This window comes from Triticum dicoccoides, chromosome 7A (genome assembly GCF_002162155.2).
Source record: "Triticum dicoccoides isolate Atlit2015 ecotype Zavitan chromosome 7A, WEW_v2.0, whole genome shotgun sequence".
Lineage (NCBI taxonomy): Eukaryota > Viridiplantae > Streptophyta > Magnoliopsida > Poales > Poaceae > Triticum > Triticum dicoccoides.
In genome coordinates, this window is record NC_041392.1 from 480,442,195 (window position 1) to 480,462,056 (window position 19,862).

Consider the following 19,862-nt stretch of genomic DNA (forward strand, 5'->3'; position numbering starts at 1 on the left):
TTATCACTAGTTTAGTCTTTAAAAGAAAACTACAAAAAATGGAATTGAGGGTGCCTCATATTCTTCATCTTTTTAATATCTTTCGTGAAAATAGGGATTCTGATAATTGTGCCAAAGTTTTAGAAGAAGAATGTATTAAAATGTTTGGCACTAAATCTTTGGATGATGAGCATGATTGCAATGTTGTTAGTATAAATTCTTTGAATACCCATGATGCTGATGATATGCGAAGCCACAAGCTTGGGGATGCTATGTATGATGAAGATGATATTTTTTGTCCCCCAAGTTTTGATGAGCAAATTTATTATGATGAAAGCATCCCTCCTATCTATGATGATTATTGTGATGACACGTATGCTATAAAGAATAATGATATCCATGAAACTTGTCATCATGCTTTTAACTTTCAATTGGATTATGCCTCACATAATAATTATTTTGTTAAGTTTGCTCCCACTACTATTCATGAGAATAAATTTGCTTATGTGGAGAGTAATAAAAATTCTATGCTTGTAGATCATGAAAATAATGCTTTATGTGATGGTTATATTGTTGAATTCATTCATGATGCTACTGAATATTATTATGAGGGAGGAATATATGCTCGTAGGAATTGCAATAATATCAAGTTTCCTCTTTATGTGCTTAAAGATTTAAAGTTATGCTTATTTTGCCTTCCTGTGCTAGTTGATTATTGTTCCCATAAGTTGTTTGCTCACAAAATCCCTATGCATAGGAAGTCGGTTAGACTTAAATGTGCTAGTCATATTCTTCATGATGCTCTCTTTATGTCTCAATTCTTATCTTTTGTGTGAGCATCATTGAAAATCATCATGCCTAGCTAGGGGCGTTAAACGATAGCGCTTGTTGGGAGGCAACCCAATTTTATTTTTTCTCTTTGCTTTTTGTTCCTGTTTAGTAATAAATAATTCATCTAGCTTCTATTATGATTGTGTTTTTTATGTTTTAATTAGTGTTTGCGCCAAGTAAAGCCTTTAGGGTCTTCTTGGGTGATTATTGTTTGATGTTGCTGATAAAAACAGAAAGTATGCGCTCACGAAAATAATTTTCATTTTTTTACCAGAGAGCGATAAAATACCAATTCCAACTGCAGTAGATCAATATACAAATTTTCCTAGTCTTCCTAACTTTTCAGAATTTTTGGAGTTACAGAAGTATTTGAAACCTTCAGATTGCTACAGACTGTTCTGTTTTTGACAGATTTTGTTTTCTATGTGTTGTTTGCTTATTTTGATGAATCTATGAGTAGTATCGGAGGGTACGAACCATAGAGAAGTTGGAAGACAGTAGATATTACACCAATATGAATTTAGAATGAGTTCACAACAGTACCTAAGTGGTGATTTGTTTTCTTATACTAACTGAGCTTACGAGTTTTCTGTTAAGTTTTGTGTTGTGAAGTTTTCAAGTTTTGGGTAAGGATTCAATGGACTATGGAATAAGGAGTGGCAATAGCCTAAGCTTGGAGATGCCCAAGGAACCCCAAGGTAATATTCAAGGACAACCAAGAGCCTATTCTTGGGGATGCCCCGAATGGCATCCCCTCTTTCGTCTTCGTTCATCGGTAACTTTACTTAGAGCTATATTTTTATTCACCACATGATATGTGTTTTGCTTGGAGCGTCATTTTATTTTATTTTATTTTGCTTGCTGTTTGAATAATATCCCAAGATCTGAAATTCATAAATGTTAGAGAGTCTTCACATAGTTGCATAAGTATTCAACTACTCATTGATCTTCACTTATATCTTTTGGAGTAGTTTGTCATTTGCTCTCATGCTTCACTTATATCATTTTGAGAGTCTCTAAACAACGTGGTAGTTTGCTTTGGTTATGAAATTAGTCCTAATATGATAGGCATCCAAGATGGGTATAATAAAAACTTTCATATAGAGTGCATTAAATACTATGAGAAGTTGGATACTTGATAATTGTTTTGAGATATAAAGATGGTAATATTAGAGTCGTGCTAGTTGAGTAATTGTGAAATTGAGAAATACTTGTGTTGAGGTTTGCGAGTCCCGTAGCATGCACGTATGGTAAATGTTTGTGACAAATTTGAAGCATGAGGTGTTCCTTGATTGCTTTCCTTATGAGTGGCGGTCGGGGACGAGCGTCTTTTCCTACCAATCTATCCCCCTAGGAGCATGCACGTAGTGCTTGGTTTTGATGACTTATAGATTTTTGCAATAAGTATGTGAGTTCTTTATGACTAATGTTGAGTCCATGGATTATACGCACTCTCACCCTTCCATCATTGCTAGCCTCTTCGGTACCGTGCATTGCCCTTTCTCACCTCGAGAGTTGATGCAAACTTCGCCGGTGCATCCAAACCCCGTGATATGATACGCTCTATCACACATAAGTATCCTTATATCTTCCTCAAAACAGCCACCATACCTATCTATTATGGCATTTCCATAGCCATTCTGAGATATATTGCGATGCAACTATCCACCGTTCCGTTTATTATGACACGCTCCATCATTGTCATATTGCTTTGCATGATCATGAAGTTGACATCGTATTTGTGGCAAAGCCACCTTCATAATTCTTTCATACATGTCACTCTTGATTCATTGCACATCCCGGTACACCGTCGGAGGCATTCACATGGAGTCATATTTTGTTCTAAGTATCGAGTTGTAATTCTTGAGTTATAAGTAAATAAAAGTGTGATGATTTTCATTATTAGAGCATTGTCCCATGTGAGGAAAGGATGATGGAGACTATGATTCCCCCACAAGTCGGGATGAGATTCCGGACGAAAAATAATAAAAATAATAATATAAAAGAGGCCGAAGAAGCCCAAATAAAAAGGCCATAAAAAGAGAGGAAGGCCCAAATAATTAAAAAATGAGAAAAAAAAGAGAAGGGGCAATGTTACTATCCTTTTTCCACACTTTTGCTTCAAAGTAGCACCATGATCTTCATGATGGAGAGTCTCTTATTTTGTCACTTCCATATACTAGTGGGAATTTTTCATTATAGAACTTGGCTTGTATATTCCAATGATGGGCTTCCTCAAAATGCCCTAGGTCTTCGTGAGCAAGCAAGTTGGATGCACACCCACTTAGTTTCTTTTGTTGAGCTTTCATATATTTATAGCTCTAGTGCATCCGTTGCATGGCAATCCCTACTCCTTGAATTGAAATCAATTATTGGGCATCTCCATATCCCGTTGATTAGCCACGTCAATGTGAGACTTTCTCCTTTTTTGTCTTCTCACACAACCTCCATCATCATATTCTATTCCACCCATAGTGCTATGTCCATGGCTCGCGCTCATATATTGCGTGAAAGTTGAAAGAGTTTGAAAAGGCTAAGTATGAAACAATTGCTTGGCTTGTCATCGGGGTTGTGCATGATGGGAGCATTTTGTGTGACAAAAATGAAGCACGGACAAACTATAAGATTTTGTAGGGATAAGCTTTCTTTGTCAATGTTATTTTGATAAGACATAATTGCTTGGTTAGCATGCTTGGAGTATTATTATTCTTATGTCAATATTAAACTTTTGTATTGAATCTTTCGGATCTGAATATTCATGCCACAATAAAGGAAATTACATTGATAATTATGCTAGGAAGCATTCCACATCAAAAATTCTGTTTTTATCATTTACCTACTCGAGGACAAGCAGGAATTAAGCTTGGGGATGCTTGATACGTCTCCAACGTATCTATAATTTTTTATTGTTCCATGCTATTATGTTATCCATCTAGGATGTTTTATATGCATTTATATACTATTTTATATGATTTTTGGGACTAACCTATTAACCTAGAGCCCCGTGCCAGTTACTGTTTTTCCTTGTTTTTGAGTATCGCAGAAAAGGAATATCAAACAAAGCCCAATTGACCTAAAAAATTTACAGAGATTATTTTTGGACCAGAAGAAGCCCACGGAGTATTGGAGATGGGCCAGAGGAGTCCCGAGGCACCCACGAGGGTGGGGGCGCGCCCCCTACCTCGTGGATGCCTCGTGGACCCCCTGACTTGTTCCCAACACCAACGCCTCTTATATAACCCCAAACTTCCAGAAAGAAACCTAGATTGGGAGTTTCGCCGCCGCAAGCCTCCGTAGCCACTGAAAACCAATCTAGACCCATTCCGGCACCCTGCCGGAGGGGGGGGGGATCCCTCTCCGGTGGCCATCTTCATCATCTCGGTGCTCTCCATGACGAGGAGGGAGTAGTTCACCCTCGGGGCTGAGGGTATGTACCAGTAGCTATGTGTTTGAACTCTCTCTCTCTCTCTCTCTCTCGTGTTCTCGATTCAGCACAATCTTGATGTATCGCGAGCTTTGCTATTATAGTTGGATCTTATGATGCTTCTCCCCCTCTACTCTCTTGTAATGGATTGAGTTTTCCCTTTGAAGTTATCTTATCAGATTGAGTCTTTAAGGATTTGAGAACACTTGATGTATGTCTTGCATGTGCTTATTTGTGGTGACAATGGGATATTCACGTGATCCACTTGATGTATGTTTTGGTGATCAACTTGCGAGTTCTGTGACCTTGTGAATTTATGCATAGGGGTTGGCACACGTTTTCGTCTTGACTCTCGGGTAGAATTTTTGGGGCACTCTTTGAAGTTCTTTGTGTTGGTTGAATAGATGAATCTGAGATTGTGTGATGCATATTTTATAATCATACCCACGTATACTTGAGGTGACATTGGAGTATCTAGGTGACATTAGGGTTTTGGTTGATTTGTGTCTTAAGGTGTTATTTTAGTACGAACTCTAGGATAGATTGAACGGAAAGAATAGCTTCATGTTATTTTACTACAGACTCTTGAATAGATCGATCAGAAAGAATAACTTTGAGGTGGTTTCGTACCCTACAATAATCTCTTCGTTTGTTCTACTCTATTGGTGACTTTGGAGTGACTCTTTGTTGCATGTTGAGGGATAGTTATATGATCCAATTATGTTATTATTGTTGAGAGAACTTGCACTAGTGAAAGTATGAACCCTAGGCCTTGTTTCCTAGCATTGCAATGCCGTTTACGCTCACTTTTACCACTTTCTAACTTGTTGTTTTTATATTTTCAAATTACAAAAACCTATATCTACCATCCATATTACACTTGTATCACTATCTCTTCGCCGAACTAGTGCAGCTATACAATTTACCATTTGTATTGGGTGTGTTGGGGACACAAGAGACTCTTTGCTATTTGGTTGCAGGGTTGTTTGAGAGAGACCATCTTTATCCTACGCCTCCCACGGATTGATAAACCTTAGGTCATCCACTTGAGGGAAATTTGCTACTGTCCTACAAACCTCTGCACTTGGAGGCCCAACAACGTCTACAAGAAGAATGTTGTGTAGTAGACATCATCCATGTGAGGAAAGGATGATGGAGACTATGATTCCCCCACAAGTCGGTATGAGACTCTGGACGAAAAAAGAGGCCGAAAAATAAGAGAAGGCCCAAAAAATGAGAGAAAAGAGAGAAGGGGCAATGTTACTATCCTTTTACCACACTTGTGCTTCAAAGTAGCACCATGATCTTCATGATAGAGAGTCTCCTATGATATCACTTTCATATACTAGTGGGAATTTTCATTATAAAACTTGGCTTGTATATCCCAATGATGGGCTTCCTCAAAATGCCCTAGGTCTTCGTGAGCAAGCAAGTTGGATGCACACCCACTTAGTTTTCTTTTTGAGCTTTCATAAACTTATAGCTCTAGTGCCTCCGTTGCATGCAAATCTCTACTCACTCACATTGATACCTATTGATGGGCATCTCCATAGCCCGTTGATATGCCTAGTTGATGTGAGACTATCTCCTTCCTTTTATCTTCTCCACAACCACCGTCTATTCCACCTATAGTGCTATAACCATGGCTCACACTCACGTATTGCGTGAAAGTTGAAAATGTTTGAGAACGTCAAAAGTATGAAACAATTGCTTGGCTTGTCACTGGGGTTGTGCATGATTTAAATATTTTGTGTGATGAAGATGGAGCATAGCCAGACTATATGGTTTTTTAGGGATAAGCTTTCTTTGGCCATGTTATTTTGAGAAGACATAATTATTTGTTAGTATGCTTGAATTATTATTGTTTTTATGTCCATATTAAACTTTTGTTTTGAATCTTACGGATCTAAACATTCATGCCACAATAAAGAGAATTACATGGATAAGTATGTTAGGTAGCAATCCACATCAAAAATTATGTTTTTATCATTTACCTACTCGAGGACGAGCATGAATTAAGCTTGGGGATGCTTGATACGTCTCCAATGTATCTATAATCTTTGATTGTTCCATGCTATTATATTATCTATTTTGAATGTTTTATATGCATTAATATGCTATTTTATATGATTTTTGGGACTAACCTATGAACCTAGAGCCCAGTGCCAGTTTTTGTTTTTTCCTTGTTTTAGAGTTTCACAGAAAAGGAATACCAAACGGAATAAAACTTTCGCGATGATCTTTCTTGGACCAGAAGGCACCCAAGAGACTTGGAGTGCAAGTCGGAAGAGCCACGAGGCGGCCACAAGGGTGGAGGGCGCGCCGAGGGGGGTGGGGCACACCCCCAACCTTGTACCCCAAAATCTTCCATGGAGCCACGAAACCACTTTTCCACCGCCACAACCTTCTGTACCCATGAGATCCCATCTTGAGGCCTTTTCCGGCATCCTGTCGGAGGGGGATTCGATGACGGAGGGCTTCTACATCAACACCATTGCCTCTCCGATGAAGCGTGAGCAGTTTACCACAGACCTATGGGTCCATAGCTAGTAGCTAGATGGCTTTTTCGCTCTCTTTGATTCTCAGTACCATGTTCTCCTAGATGTTCTTGGAGATCTATTCGATGTAATACTCTTTTGGTGTGTTTGCCGAGATCCGATGAGTTGTGGATTTATGATCATCTTATCTATGAATATTATTTGAATCTCCTTTGAATTCTTTTATGCATGATTTGATATCTTTGCAAGTCTCTTCGAACTATCAATTTGGTTTGGCCAACTAGATTGGTTTTTCTTGCAATGGGAGAAGTTCTTAGCTTTGGGTTCAATCTTGCGGTGTCCTTTCCCAGTGATAGTAGGGGCAGCAAGGAACATATTGTATTGTTGCCATTGAGGATAAAAAGATGGGGTTTTCATCATATTGCTTGAGTTAATTCCACTACATCATGTCATCTTACTTAATGTGTTACTCTGTTCTTATGAACTTAATATTCTAGATGTACGCAACAGTCAGTCGATGTGTGGAGTAATAGTAGTAGATGTAGAATCGTTTTGGTCTACTTGACACAGACGTGATGCCTGTATTCATGATCATTGCCTTAGATATCATCATAACTTTGCGCTTTTCTATCCATTGCTCGGTATTAATTTGTTCACCCACCGTAATAATTCCTTTCTTGAGAGAAGCCTCTAGTGAAACCTATGCCCCCCGGGTCTATTTTCCATCATATAAGTTTCCGATCTACAATTCTAGTTTCCTATTTACTTACTTTTGCAATCTTTTACTTTCTGTTCCATAAACCAAAAATACCAAAAATATTACTTTACTGTTTATCCATCTCTATCAGATCTCACTTTGCGAATAACCGTGAAGGGATTGATAACCCCTTTGTCGCGTTGGTTGCAAGTTGGTGTTTGTTTGTGCAGGTATTCGGTGGCTTGTTGTGTTGTCTACTACTGGATTGATACCTTGGTTCTCAAAACTAAGGGAAATACTTACTCTACTTTGCTGCATCACCCTTTCCTCTTCAAGGGAAAAACCAATGCAAGCTCAAGAGGTAGCAATGTACCTATCCAAGAACAAGATCAAGTCCCTCATATTCCCGAGCAAGATCAAGAGCAAGATCATTCAAATGGTGAAGAACCAATTATTGAGGCTCAAGATCAAGCCCAAGTTAGTGATCAAGATCAAGATCAACCCCAACCGCAAGTGTCTTCATCATCGTCACTTCCCAATGAGCAAGAACTTTTGGTTGGAAAGAGAAGGGTGTCTCCGAGGCTAAAACAATCTCAAGGTCAAGCTTATTCATCAAGTCCAAAACCAAGTGAAGAAGAGCTTGCAATTAAGGAGCAAAAAGTAGCAGCCAAGCTAAAGCATCTTCAATATCTCACTGAGAACATCTATGGAAGCATCAAAAAGGGGGTAAGTACTCGTACACATTTGGCAAACTTTTGTGAACATCACTCGTTTGTCTCTTGTGTTGAGCCCCTTAAGGTGGAAGATGCACTTGACGATCCCGATTGGATAGATGCCATGCATGAAGAACTGAACAACTTCAGCCGCAATAAAGTGTGGACCCTTGTGAAAAGACCCAAAGAGAATCATAATGTCATTGGAACAAAGTGGATCTTCAAGAACAAACAAGATGAACATGGACAAGTAATAAGGAACAAGGCAAGGTTAGTGGCACAAGGTTTCACCCAGGTTGAAGGTTTGGACTTTGGTGAAACTTTTGCCCCCGTTGCCCATCTTGAATCCATTCACATCTTGCTTGCTTATGCCTCTCATCATGATTTTAAATTATATCAAATGGATGTGAAGAGTGCATTTCTTAATGGTCCTCTTAAGGAGTTGGTGTATGTCAAGCAACCTCCCGGTTTCGAAGACCCCGATCACCCCTCTCACGTTTATGAACTCCATAAGGCACTCTATGGACTCAAACAAGCACCTCGTGCTTGGTATGATCACCTTACAACGTTCCTAAGAGAGAAAGGATTCCAAATTGGGGTAATAGATCCCACTCTTCTCACAAAGAGGGTAAAAGGGGAGTTGTTTGTTTGCCAAATATATGTTGATGATATTACCTTTGGCTCCACTAACCATGCTATTAACGTTGAGTCTGAGAATCTTATGACTAAGGAATTTACTATGAGCATGATAGGAGATTTGAAGTTCTTCCTTGGTTTTCAAGTGAAGCAATTGAGAGGAGGAACCTTCATCAACCAATCTCGTTATATTAAAGACATGCTCAAGAGGTTCAAAATGCAAGATGGCAAGCCAATGAAGACACCCATGCCTACAAATGGTCAACTTCATCTTGTTCCCAATGGTAAAGAAGTGGATCAAAAGGTATATCGCTCCATGATCGGTTCCTTGCTTTACCTTTGTGCATCTAGACTGGATATTATATTGAGTGTGTGTATGTGTGCAATATTTCAATCCGCTCCTAAGGAGAGCCACTATTCGGCATTGAAAAGAATCCTTCGACATTTGGTTCATACCCCAAACTTGGCCCTTTGGTATCCCAAAGGATCATCATTTGAGTTAATGGGATACTCAGATTCGGATTGGGCCAGAGACAAGGTTGACCGCAAGTCCACTTCCGGTTCATGTCAATTCCTAGGGAGATCGTTGGTAAGTTGGTCTTCAAAGAAGCAAAATTGTATATCCCTCTCGACGGACGAAGCCAAGTACATTGCCGCCAAAAGTTGTTGTGCTCAGTTATTATGGATGAGGCAAACTTTGATGGATTATGGTGTCAAATGTGACAAAGTGCCCCTTTGGTGCAACAATGAAAGTGCAATCAAGATCGGCGAGAATCTGGTTCAACACAACAAGACCAAGCATATTGAGATTCTTCATCACTTCATTAGGGATCATGTGGCCAAGGGAAACATTGAATTACTCCATGTAAACACTGAGAATCAACTAGCCGATATCTTCACCAAGCCACTTGAAGAAGCAAGATTCCGCGAGTTAAGGCATGAGCTAAATATCGTGGATATAGGAAACTTGGGTTGAAATTCTTGCTCATGCACACATACTCATGTAATATCTTGCTTAGATGTAGGCACATGTCTAGGGGGAGTTAGCTCAACTCATGAGTTATCTTAACCTAGAAGTGCATAAATTGAACAAAATCTTTCACAGTAGCCACTTGAAGGTGTCACTTGTGCTTCAAAGATGAGTATTGGTCTTGGGCCCAAGGTTCATATCTTCGGGGTGCCATACCAAACAAACTCAAACATGGTGGCCTCGGCTACCGCCCTCCTTTGAGGGTTGTATCTGTTTTTTGGGTGTGTGTTGTTGTTGGCCTTCTTATTTTTTCTCTCTATTTTTGTCTTGGTTGTGTCTTTTTCTCTTCTTGTACAAGTGCTCCACATATTCCCTTCTCGTAGTGATAGGTTTTCTCTTGTGACATATTTAGAAACATAGACCGAGTTCTTTGCAAAGACATGGTAAGAGTTGACACTCAGCCATTCCTTCAAAAAGCAACTCTTGTCAAAGTTCCTGAATACCCCGTGCCCACGGGCTTGTACCGTACACACGGGGGCCCTGTGCCCACGGGCTCTGTACCGTGCACACGGGGTTCACTTAGCCCGTGCGCACGGGGTCTGCGGTTCCTGGCCCTGAAGAGGCGGGGCATGGGGGGCTTGGGTTCATTCCCACCCAATCGCCCCCCACTCCCCAGGAAGCCTCCAGTGCCGCCGCCGCCACCTCCGCTCGTCGGAGCTCCTTCGGGCTCCCTTGGGCTCCCTGCTCCGTGGATTCTTATTCGGCATGGGCTCCTCCTCCGGTTGGTCCCTTCCCCCTCTTCTTCCGCTTCCTCCATGGATGCCTATCTAGTTATCTAAGTTCTAGGGTTTTCTTGTGGTTCTTAGATTAGAGTGGCTACTCCTCCTTCGTAGGTAGAATCCAGTGAATAGTTCCTTGGGTTTCCCTGCCGCACCCACTCCCAGACCTCGATCTGGAAGTGGTTGTCACTGGGGAACCCCCATGCTCACGGTCGTGTACCATGCGCACGGGACCCCCGTGCCCACAGGGACTAACCCCCGTGTGCATGGGGTATCCAGGGGCTTTTCACCTGTTTTTTCTGCTTTTCCCTATGCCATCTATCAAGCACTTGTACTCATTTGTATTTTTTGCGTTGTGTTGTTGGGTGTTTGTGTGTGGATCAGACTCTGCTAACAAGAGGGCCGAGATCCATCGCAAGCGCCCAAAGGGAGGATCCAGGGAGTTCATGGTTGCTCGTCGCCGGCCTTCTAAGGGCATTGGTTAGGGGTCAGGGTCAGGCCAGGGCCGTGTTCGCCGTGCTGCCACCAAGCGGCCTGTTGTTAAGGCCTCTGATGATTCTGAGGAAGAGTATGACTCTCAAGATGACGCTCACTATGTCAACCCCAATGATGATGCAGAGATAGAGGAGGAGGATGATCATGTTGATGGAGCTGATGATGATGAATATGAAGAAGAGGAGTCTAGTCCCGAGCAAGCCATTCCGGGTGGGCGAGACCTCTGGAACATGCCCCTTGCCAAGTGGACCAAGCCAAAGCTTTGGGCTGAGAGACAGAGTCATCTGTATGCTGCTGCCACAGGTTTGGGAGTGGATCCCCGGTTCAAGAACGATTTTTAGCAAAGGGTATATCATGAGCTTCTCATGACTAAGTCAAAGAAGTTTGCTCTGCACAAGCAAGTTAACACTGAGAGTCTACGTGACAATGATCATCTATATCCCGGTGTGTATTCAGCTCTTGGGAGGTTGGGCCTCATTCCCTTCATCACATTCAACTATCCATACAATGAGGATCTGGTGATGCAGTTCTTTGCCACTTTGTTTTTATCCAATGAATCTGCTCAGACTTTCACCTGGATGTCCGGGACACATCAGTGCTCCACACCCATGGTAAAGTTTTCTGAGATCATTCCTTATCCATTCATTGATGAAGAGGCGGCATCTAAAGAGTTTGGAAGGGTTTGTGAAAGTGGGTAGTGCACTAAGGATGAGATTGCTTTCGCATACAAGCAAGAGAAGTTGTTTGTCACCGGGTGAGGGAGTCCTGGACAAGGGGGTCCTCGGGCGTCCGGACTATTGACATGGGCCGGACTATTGGGCCATGAAGATACAATATAAAAGGCTTTCTCCCATGTCCGAATAGGACTCTCCTTTGCATGGATGACAAGCGACCGGAGGTATTATATCCTTTCTATGTAACTGACTTTGTACAACCCTAGTCCTCTCCATTGTCCATATAAACCAGAGGGGTTAGTCCATAGAGGGACAAGACGATCATAATTAGATAGGCTAGACCTCTAGGGTTTTAGCCACTATGATCTCGTGGTAGATCAACTCTTGTAACCCCCATACTCGTCAATATTAATCTAGCAGGACATAGGGTTTTACCTCCATCGAGAGGGCCTGAACCTAGGTAAACATATTGTTCCCTATATCCTGTCACCATCAACCTCAGACGCACAGTTTGGGACCCCCTACCCGAGATCCGCCTGTTTTGACACCGACAGTGGTGCTTTCATTGAGAGTTTCGCTGTGCTGTCGCCAAGAGGTTCGATGGCCCCATCAATCATCCACAACAACATTTTCCAGGGAGAAACCTTCCTCCCCGGACATATCTTCGTGTTCGGCGGCTTCGCACTGCGGGCCAACTCGCTTGGCCATCTAGAGCAGATCGATAGCTATGCCCCTGGCCATCAGGTCAGATTTGGAAGCTTGAACTACATCGCGGACATCCGTGGAGACTTGATCTTCGACGGATTCGAGACCGCGGCACTAGCCGCTCCCTGTCACCACGATGAACATGGCCTAAATCTGTCATCGAACTACACCCAGGAGATAGAACCTACAACTGCCTTGACTCTAGATCCGGAGTAGGTCATGCCATCTGAGGACGGGAGGCTCCACCCCGCCATGGAGGCTGCAGGCTCAGCGGCGTTGGAGCCGCACACAGACCCAACCTTAAGTAAGATCTGCGTTGCCAGAACCTCGGACACGCTTCCGGCCACAGGTTCCAAAGCATGTGCATCCGCGCACAATGAGCTTGACCGGGCGTCGATCGTCGAATTCAGCTCCGCGGACATCTTCCGGCACTCGCCTTTAGGCGATGCGCTAAACTCATTAAAAACACTCTCCATAGCGGGGGACTCACGACCGAATCATATCTAGTTCGAACTGGAGGCTGATGACGAATTTCGCTTCCCACCCCCACCCACTTAATAGACACTATCGAAGGCTTAACTGACATGCTAGATTATGGCTCTAACGACATCGACGGTATGGACGACGATGCCAGAGAAGAAGAGGCCCAAAACCCGCCGTTTACTGGATGTTGGACGACCACTTCCTCATATGACGTATACATGGCGGATGCACCAAAAGAGACTAGCAGCGATGACAAGGAAGATCCAATTGAGGATAAACCTCCCGAGATACAACCAAAGCGCCGGCGTCAGCGGCGCCACTCTAAGTCACGCCGCAGCAAACACAGCAACACCGGCACATGAGAAGATAACACTTCAAACGGTGCCAAAGACAACGAAGACCCCGTTGAGGAAACTACCGAACAAAATGAACAAGAAGACAGGCAAGTTAGCCCTGTTGAACAGGCCACGCACGAAGACACGGAGGACATTAATTATCTTCCGCTCTCCGAGGATGAGGCGAGCCTCGGCACTGAGGATTTTATCGTGCCTGAGGAACCTCTTGAGCAGGAGCGCTTCAAGCGCCAGCTAATAGCCACTACAAGGAGACTGAAAAAGAACCAGCAACAGCTTCAAGCTGATCAAGACCTGCTCAATGACAGATGTACTAACGTCCTGGAAGCCGAGGAATACGGCCTCAAGCGACCACTCAAAAGTTACCCGAAGTGCAAATTATTACCTCAATTCGATGACGAGGCGTTGGAGCCCGTGCCATCAGCGCACAATGCGGCTGACCGACCACCACGTGGTTGGGACAAAGTGGCAACCCAAGCCGAACACCATCCTGTACCACCTCACCATAAAGACAAAACTGCTCATAGATACACATATGATCTCCGACAGGGCCTGAAGAATAAAGCAGGTCCGGCCAGATCGATCTATGTATCACGGGGGCATGCCCCGACGCGCGACGACAACTATCGAGCCGAATATGGCAAGTATAGTTGCATCCGAGCGAAAAATCACAAACGGGCTCCATCCGAAGTATGTCGCGACCTGGCTTGATATAGAGGCGCCGCACACCCCCTCTGCTTCACTGATGAAGTAATGGAACATGAATTCCCAAACGGGTTCAAACCCGTCAATATCAAATCATATGATGGAACCACAGATCCTGGGCTATGGATTGAAGACTTTATCCTCCATATTCACATGGCACGCAGTGATGATCTTCATGCCATCAAATACCTACCCCTAAAACTCAAGGGGCCAGCCCAACACTGGCTGAACAGCCTGCCTGGAAACTCTATTGGCAGCTGGGAGGACTTGGAAGAAGCCTTCCTTGACAACTTCCAAGGTACATATGTTCGACCTCCGGATGCTGACGACTTAAGTCATATAATCCAACAGCCCGAAGAGTTAGCCAGGAAATTCTGGACTAGATTCTTAATCAAAAATAACTAGATCGTCGACTTTCCGGATGCCAAAGCCCTGGCAACATTTAAACATAGCATACGGGACGAATGGCTCGCTCGACACCTCGGCCAAGAAAAGCCGAAGTCCATGGCAGCCCTCGCGGCACTCATGACCCGCTTTTGTGCAGGCGAAGATAGCTGGCTAGCCCGTAGTAATAACAATACAAGCGAACTTGGCACTTCGGAAGCCAGAAACAACAACGACAAGCCCTGACGCAACAAACATAGACGACGAGGTAACGGTGATAATACCGAGGACACGTCGGTCAACGCCGGATTCAGTGGCTCCAAGTCTGGTCAGCGGAAGAAGCCATATAAAAGAAATAATCAGGGCCCTTCCAGCCTAGACCACATACTCGATCGCCCATGTCAGATCCACGGCACCCCTGATAAACCAGCCAATCATACCCACAGGAGTTGTTGGGTCTTCAAACAGGCCGGCAAGTTAAATGCCGAAGACAAAGAGAAGGGGTCGCAATGCTGGAACGACGACGAGGAGCCTCGTCCACCAAACACAGGGGGACAGAAGAAGTTTCCTCTGCAAATGAGAACGGCGAACATGATATACGCCACCCATATCCCCAAGAGGGAGCGCAAACGCGTGCTGATGTCTAATACACAACCTTCTTATTGTAGACGTTGTTGGGCCTCCAAGTGCAGAGGTTTGTAGGATAGTAGCAAATTTCCCTCAAGTGGATGACCTAAGGTTTATCAATCCGTAGGAGGCGTAGGATGAAGATGGTCTCTCTCAAGCAACCCTGCAACCAAATAACAAAGAGTCTCTTAAGTCCCCAACACACCCAATACAATGGTAAATTGTATAGGTGCACTAGTTCGGCGAAGAGATGGTGATAATAGTGCTATATGGATGGTAGATAAAGGTTTTTGTAATCTGAAAATATAAAAACAGCAAGGTAACTAATGATAAAAGTGTGCGTAAACGGTATTGCAATGCGTTGAAACAAGGCGTATGGTTCATACTTTCACTAATGCAAGTCCTCTCAACAATAATAACATAATTGGATCACATAACTATCCCTCAACATGCAACAAAGAGTCACTCCAAAGTAACTAATAGCAGAGAACAAACGAAGAGATTATGGTAGGGTATGAAACCACCTCAAAGTTATTATTTCCAATCAATCCATTGGGGTATTCCTATAAGTGTCACAAACAGCCCTAGAGTTCGTACTAGAATAACACCTTCAGACACAAATCAGCCAAAACCCTAATGTCACCTAGATACTCCAATGTCACCTCAAGTATCCGTGGGTATGATTATACGATATGCATCACACAATCTCAGATTCATCTATTCAACCAACACAAAGGACCTCAAAGAGTGCCCCAAAGTTTCTACCGGATAATCACGACGAAAATGTGTGCCAACCCCTATGCATAGGTTCATTGGCGGAACCCGCAAGTTGATCACCAAAACATACATCAAGTGAATCACGTGGTATCCCATTGTCACCACAGATACGCACAACAAGACATACATCAAGTGTTCTCAAATCTTTAAAGACTCAATCCGCTAAGATAACTTCAAAGGGAAAACTTAATTCATTACAAGAGAGTAGAGGGGGAGAAGCATCATAAGATCCAACTATAATAGAAAGCTCGCGATACATCAAGATCGTGCTGAATCAAGAACACGAGAGAGAGAGAGAGATCAAACACATAGCTACTGGTACATACCGTCAGCCCCGAGGGAGAAATACTCCCTCATCATCATGGAGAGCATCGGGATGATGAAGATGGCCACCAGAGAGGGATTCCCCCCCTCCGGCAGGGTGCCAGAATGGGTTTAGATTGGCTTTCAGTGGCTACGGAGGCTTCTGGCGGCGGAACTCCTGATCTATTGTGCTCCCCGGTAGTTTTAGGGTACGTGGGTATATATGGGTGAAAGAGATACGTCAGGGGAGCCACGAGGGGCCCATGAGGTTGCAGGGCGCGCCCAAGGGGGGTGGGCGCGCCCCCTACCTCTTGGCCTCCTCGTAGATCCCCTGACGTGCACTCCAAGTCTTCTGGGCTTCTTCTGGTCCAAAAATAAGTTCCGTTAAGTTTCAGGTCAATTGGACTCCATTTGGTTTTCCTTTTCTGCGATATTCTAAAACAAGGTAAAAACAGAAACTTGCACTAGGCTCTGGGTTAATAGGTTAGTCCCAAAAATGATATAAAAGTGTATAATAAAGCCCTTAAACATCCAAAACAGTAGATAATATAGCATGGAGCAATCAAAAATTATAGATACGTTGGAGACGTATCAGCATCCCCAAGCTTAATTCCTGCTCGTCCTCGAGTAGGTAAATGATAAAAACAGAATTTTTGATGCGGAGTGCTACTTGGCATAATTTCAATGTAATTCTTCTTAATTGTGGCATGAATATTCAGATCCGAAAGATTCAAGACAAAAGTTCATATTGACATAAAAATAATAATACTTCAAGCATACTAACTAAGCAATTATGTCTTCTCAAAATAACATGGCCAAAGAAAGTTCATCCCTACAAAATCATATGGTTTAGTCATGTTTCATTTTCGTCACACAAGAATGCTCTCATCATGCACAACCCCGATGACAAGCCAAGCAATTGTTTCATACTTTAGTAATCTCGAACCTATAAACTTTCACGCAATATATGAGCGCGAGCATGGACATAGCACTATGGGTGGAATAGAATATAATGAGGGGGTTATGTGGAGAAGACAAAAAGGAGAAAGTCTCATATCAACGAGGCTAATCAATGGGCTATGGAGATGCCCATCGATTGATGTTAATGCAAGGAGTAGGGATTTCCATGCAAGGGATGCACTAGAGCTATAAATGTATGAAAGCTCAACAAAAGAAACTAAGTGGGTGTGCATCCAACTTGCTTGCTCACGAGGACCTAGGGCACTTGAGGAGGCCCATTGTTGGAATATACAAACCAAGTTCGATAATGAAAAATTCCCACTAGTATATGAAAGTGACAAAACAAGAGACTCTCTATCATGAAGATTATGGTGCTACTTTGAAGCACAAGTGTGGCAAAAGATAGTAGCATTGTCCCTTCTCTCTTTTTGTCTCTTTTTCATTTTTTCATGTTTTGGGCCTTCTCTTTTTTATGGCCTTTCTCTTTTTTTTTCTTTTTTTATTCCTCACCTGGGATAATGCTCTAGAAAATGATGATCATCACACTTCTATTTATTTACAACTCAATGATTACAACTTGATGCTAGAACAGAAGATGACTCTATATGAATGCCTCCGGCGGTGTACCGGGATTGCGATGAATCAAGAGTGACATGTATGAAAAAATATGAATGGTGGCTTTACCACAAATACGATGTCAACTACATGATCATGAAAAGCAATATGACAATGATGAATGTGTCATGATAAACGGAATGGTGGAAAGTTGCATGGCAATATATCTCGGAATGGCTATGGAAATGCCATAATAGGTAGGTATGGTGGCTGTTTTGAGGAAGATATAAGGAGGTTTATGTGTGATAGAGCTTATCATATCACGGGGTTTGGATGCACCGGCGAAGTTTGCGTCAATTCTCAATGTGAGAAAGGGCAATGCACGGTACTGAAGAGGCTAGCAAGGATGGAAGGGTGAGTGTGCGTATAATCCATGGACTCAACATTAGTCATAAAGAACCCACATACTTATTGCAAAAATCTACAAGTCATCAAAAACCTCCGCACTACGCGCATGCTCCTAGGGGGATAGATTGGTAGGAAAAGACCATCGCTCGTCCCCGGCCGCCACTCATAAGGAAAACAATCAAATAACGCCTCATGTTTCAAATTTGTTACATAACGTTTACCATACGTGCATGCTACGGGACTTGCAAACTTCAACGCAAGTATTTCTCAATTTCACAACTACTCAACTAGCACGACTTTGATATTATTACCTCCATATCTCAAAACAATCATCAAGCATCAAACTTCTCTTAGTATTCAAAACACTCATAAGAAAATTTTACTAATCTTGAATACCTAGCATATTAGGATTTTAAGCAAATTACCATGCTATTTAAGACTCTCAAAATAATCTAAGTGAAGCATGAGAGTTCATCTATTTCTTCAAAATAAAACTACCACCATGCTCTAAAATCTATAAGTGAAGCACTAGAGCAAATGACAAACTACTCCGAAAGATATAAGTGAAGATCAATGAGTAGTCGAATAATCATGCAACTATGTGAAGACTCTCCCATTTAATAATTTCAGGTCTTGATATTTTATTCAAACAGCAAGCAAAGCAAAGTAAAATAAAATGACGCTCTAAGCAAAACACATACCATGTGGCGAATAAAAATATAGCTCCAGGTAAAGTTACCGATGAATGAAGACGAAAGAGGGGATGCCTTCCGGGGCATCCTCAAGCTTAGGCTCTTGGTTGTCCTTGAATATTACCTTGGGGTGCCTTGGGAATCCCCAAGCTTAGGCTCTTGCCACTCCTTATTCCATAATCCATCGAATCTTTACCCAAAACTTGAAAACTTCACAACACAAAACTTAAAGTAGAAAACTGTGAGCTCCGTTAGTATAAGAAAATAAATCACCACTTCAAGGTACTGTAATGAACTCATTCTTAATTTATATTGGTTTTAAACCTACTGTATTCCAACTTATCTATGGTTCATACCCTCCGATACTACTCATAGATTCATCAAAAGAAGCAAACAACACATAGAAAACAGAATCTTTCAAAAACAGAACAGTCTATAGTAATCTGGATCAAACATATACTTATGTAACACCAAAAATTCTAAAATAAATTGCTGGACCTGAGGAATTTATATATTAATCATCTGCGAAAATAACTAACTAAATAGCACTCTCCAAATAAAAATGGCATCAATTCTCGTGAGCGCTAAAGTTTCTGTTTTTTTACAGAAAGATTAACAAGACTTTCCCCAAGTCTTCCCAACGGTTCTACTTGGCACAAGCATTAATTAAAACATAAAAACTCAATCATAACAGAGGCTAGATAAATTATTTATTACTAAACAGGAGCAAAAAGTAAGGAACAAAAATAAAGTTGGGTTGCCTCCCAACAAGCGCTATCGTTTAACGCCCCTAGCTAGGCATGATGATTTCAATGATGCTCACATAAAAGATAAGAATTGAAATATAAAAAGAGCATCATGAAGAATATTACTAGCACATTTAAGTCTAACCCACTTCCTATGCATAGGCATTTTGTGAGCAAACAACTTATGGAAACAAGAATCAACTTGCATAGGAAGGTAAAACAAGCATAACTTCAAAACTTTAAGCACATAGAGAGGAAACTTGATATTATTGCAATTCCTACAAGCATATATTCCCCCCTCATAATAATTTTCAGTAGCATCATGAATGAATTCAACAATATAACCATCACCTAAAGCATTCTTTTCATGATCTACAAGCATAGAAAATTTACTACTCTCCACATAAGCAAGTTTCTTCTCATTAATACTAGTGGGAGCAAACTCAACAAAATAACTATCATGTGATT